Source organism: Electrophorus electricus, chromosome 22 (assembly GCF_013358815.1).
Source record: "Electrophorus electricus isolate fEleEle1 chromosome 22, fEleEle1.pri, whole genome shotgun sequence".
Taxonomy (NCBI): Eukaryota; Metazoa; Chordata; class Actinopteri; order Gymnotiformes; family Gymnotidae; genus Electrophorus; species Electrophorus electricus.
Window position 1 is genome coordinate 14,020,224 of NC_049556.1, and position 5,000 is coordinate 14,025,223.

Below are 5,000 nucleotides of genomic sequence, written 5' to 3' on the forward strand. Positions count from 1 at the left end.
CACACATACACACACATATATACATACACACACAGACACACACACACAGACACACACACACACATACATATATACATGCACACACACAGACACACACATACACGCACATACATGCGGGCGTGCGCACACGCACATACATACACACACACACATACACACACACACACACACATACACACATACATATATACATGCACACACACAGACACACACACGCACGCGCACACGCACATACATACACACACACACACACACATACACACACACACAGTATGTCTCTGTACAAAACAAAACACTTTGACATAACTCTCAGAAATGTCTTGAAATCTTCAACACTCCAGGCATGTGAGTGTGTGTGTGTGTGTGTGTGTGTGTGTGTGTGTGTGTGTGTGTGAGAGACATGCTGGTGTGTTCTGTATAGGGCTAATGTTTACAAGCAGTTCTATTTATCTGCTGTATCTGCACAACACAGTGGGAGGGGGGAGGCAAGGAAAACAACTACACGAAAAAACTACAATTCCCAACAAAAACATCAAAAACAGCCGCCTGATTATCACACAGTGTGCACACTTACTGCAAACATTCCTGGTTCTGTAGTTCATACAAAAGAGGACAGGGGAATACAAGTGAGCGTGAAAGAGGGAGAGATGGAGAGAGAGAGTAATGATGAGAACAGATATATGGAGCATATAAGACACGAGAATAGAGAGATGCCAAACGCTTCATTTATGTCTGAGAAAACCTTCAGATGATTTATTTATAACGTCATTATTTGTTTTGGGGTTTTGCTGATTTCTGCCTGTGTGGGCAGGGGATTGTGGGGCGTTTGTAAATGATAATGAAATAATCCTGTCAGGTTGACTATATTATTGTACATAGAAACGTTTGTGAGTGTGATCAGGGCTTACGGGGTTTATATGTAGAATCAGGGCATACTCATGTTACCAGAGCAACCATCTGAGCCAAACTACACAAGTACCTTTCACCTGAACTACAATACCCAGAATACATCACTTCCTAAACCAGTACTCCCAGACTTCCCTTGGAAACTCTAGGTGTGATGTCCACTACAGAAACATAGTTCATCACTCAGAATACTGTACCAAGTCTGGATATAGAATCTGCTCACTCAAACACACACACGGACACACGGACACACACACACACACACCCATCCAGTACAAGGCTAGTCATGTACTAGAACATTGGTTTATTCATTGTAGATTCAGCTCACATCTGAAACTGAATTGTTCATGTATCTGCCCAACTTTGTTCACTTCTATTTTTAATTAGAATTATTTGATATGTTTTCTCATAACTACAGCGACTGGACTGTATATCAGGCATTACCAATGTATTTAAGATCATTTATGTTGCAAAAGATCTCTCTATGATGAAGTGAAATTAAGAAGACATTATATTTCAGTGAAACGGCTGTTGTAAATTAGTTATAAAATATTGAACTAACAAATTACATTAAAGACATTTTATGAAACAAAAGTGTGGAAGTCATTGCTTTCTAAACATTCACAATAAACACCTCCAACACACTAAACACCTCCACACATCCTAAATACTCATTTACAGGTTCAGGATCTTGTTTAGGGGCCCAACAGTGAACACCTGGCAGTGGTGGGACATGAACTGGCAACCTTCTGACTAGTGCAGTCCCTTCACCACTGAGACACCACTGATCACTCACAAACATCCATGTACGCGAAACACTGAACACCTACAAACATCCACGTACGCGAAACACTAAACACCTACAAACATCCACATACGCTAAACACTAAACACCTACAAACATCCACGTACGCAAAACACTAAACACCTACAAACATCCACGTACGCTAAACACTAAACACCTACAAACGTCCATGTACGCGAAACACTAAACACCTACAAACATCCACGTACGCTAAACACTAAACACCTACAAACATCCACGTACGTGAAACACTAAACACCTACAAACATCCACGTACGCAAAACACTAAACACCTACAAACATCCACGTACGCGAAACACTAAACACCTACAAACATCCACGTACGCGAAACACTAAACACCTACAAACATCCACGTACGCTAAACACCTACAAACATCCACGTACGCTAAACACTAAACACCTACAAACATCCACGCATGCTAAACACCTACAAACATCCACGTACGCTAAACACCTACAAACATCCACGTACGCTAAACACTAAACACCTACAAACATCCATGTACGCTAAACACTAAACACCTACAAACATCCATGTACGTTAAACTCTAAACACCTACAAACATCCACGTACGCTAAACACTAAACACCTACAAACATCCATGTTCGTTAAACACTAAACACCTACAAACATCCACGTACGCTAAACACCTACAAACATCCACGTACGCTAAACACTAAACACCTACAAACATCCACGTACGCTAAACACCTACAAACATCCACATACGCGAAACACTAAACACTCACCTACACACATCCACATACCCTAATCACTAAACACTCACCTACACACATCCAAATAGCCTTAACACTAAACACTTACCTACACACATCCACATACCCTAATCACTAAACATTTACCTACACACATCCACATGCCCTAAACACTAAACACTCACCTACACAAATCCACATAGCCTTAACACTAAACACTCACCTACACACATCCACATACCCTAAACGCTAAACACTCACCTAAACACAGCCATGTACGCTAAACACTAAACACTCACCTACACATATCAACATACCCTGAATCCTAAAACACCTCCTAACAAATGCCTGTACTTCCTAGACCATGAACGATCAATATTCACACTCCCTAAACCATACAGCCTAATAGATGTCATAGCACTACACTGCCAGCAGAGGGCAGTGTCAAATAACAGTAAAAGACCACAGCTTTTTACTAATGCCTCCTGAGTCACACACTCACACGCACACACACACACACACACACACACACATACTCACTCACTGACACACACACACACTCACACACTGACACACACACACATACACTTACTCACACACACTCACTCACTCACACACACACACACACACACACTCACACACACACACACACTCACCTCTGTTTGTGTGTGTATGTGTTTACAGGCTGAAAGGTGTGACAGATAGGAAAGCATGTAGCACTAATTATTTGTCTCACACACACAGTGTGTTGATGGATGAGAGGAAACGTTAGACGAGGCCATACTGACAGTGTTACACTCAGCCCACTACACAGGGGATCAGTCCACTCAACCCACTACACAGGGGATCAGTCCACTCAGCCCACTACACAGGGGATCAGTCCACTCAACCCACTACACAGAGGGATCAGTCCACTCAACCCACTACACCGGGGATCAGTCCACTCAACCCACTACACGGGGGATCAGTCCACTCAACCCACTACCCAGGGGATCAGTCCACTCAACCCACTACGCAGGGGATCAGTCCACTCAACCCACTACACAGGGGATCAGTCCACTCAACCCACTACACAGGGGATCAGTCCACTCAACCCACTACATGGGGGATCAGTCCACTCAACCCACTACACAGGGGATCAGCCCTGTAAATACATTAAATTCTTTAAATACAGTGGGTACAAACATTGTGGAGTTGTGATGTAACCGCTAATACATGTGCTTGCGTTGTTTATGAAAATGGACAGAATTATGTTGCATATTAAACCCATCATTCTAGGAACCCTGTTGTCTGTATTTTCGCCTGTTTTATGGGGGTGATGATTGTGACATTCAGTTCCTGTGATGTTTGCATCCCTTCATGTTGACTCCAGATAAATGTGGACATGACTGGTCCATTATATGTGGGGTAATATTTCTGGGGTAGTTCTGGGGCCTTAATGGGACATTTAAGGGCAATATTGTGTAATCTTCTGTTATTTTATCTACTTATTTGATAATTGACCATGTTGGGTCTTTCTGATAATTATCTGGTTAAACTGTAATCAAAGAATACAAAATGTATTCCAGGTAAACTGTTGTGTTGGGTGTGTGAAGAGTGTAGAGTGTGTGAAGTGTGTGTGTGTGTGTGTTCTGACTGGATTTCATGTGCAAGTGATTTTTTTTTTTTCGTGGACATTAAGGAGATGTGCTAACAAGACGGCTGGACTGTGTAACTGGATGATCTGTGTAACTGGTCTGTGTTAGGGGCTGGTCTGTGTAAGTGGATGGTCTGTGTTAGTGGATGGTCTGTGTAAGTGGATGGTCTGTGTAACTGGATGGTCTGTGTTAGGGGCTGGTCTGTGTAAGTGGATGGCCTGTTAGGGGCTGGTCTGTGTAACTGGATGGTCTGTGTTCGGGGATGGTCTGTGTTCGGGGCTGGTCTGTGTTAGAGGCTGGTCTGTGTAAGTGGATGGTCTGTGGTCGGGGCTGGTCTGTGTAAATGGATGGTGTGTGTTAGTGGCTGATCGGTGTAAGTGGATTGTCTGTTAGGGGCTGGTCTGTGTAAGTGGATGGTCTGTGTTAGGGGCTGGTCTGTGTTAGTGGCTGATCTGTGTAAGTGGATGGTCTGTTAGGAGCTGGTCTGTGTAAGTGGATGGTCTGTGTTCGGGGCTGGTCTCTGTTCGGGGATGGTCTGTGTAAGTGGATGGTCTGTGTTAGGGGCTGGTCTGTGTAAGTGGATGGTCTGTGTTAGGGGCTGGTCTGTGTAAGTAGATAGTCTGTGTTAGGGGCTGGTCCGTGTAAGTAGATAGTCTGTGTTAGGGGCTGGTCCGTGTAAGTAGATAGTCTGTGTTAGGGGCTGGTCTGTGTAAGTATAGTCTGTGTTAGGGGCTGGTCTGTGTAAGTAGATAGTTTGTGTTAGGGACTGGTCTGTGTAAGTAGATAGTCTGTGTTAGGGGCTGGTCTGTGTAAGTAGATAGTCTGTGTTAGGGACTGGTCTGTGTAAGTAGATGGTCTGTGTTAGGGGCTGGTCTGTGTAAGTATAGTCTGTGTTAGGGGCTGGTCTGTGTAA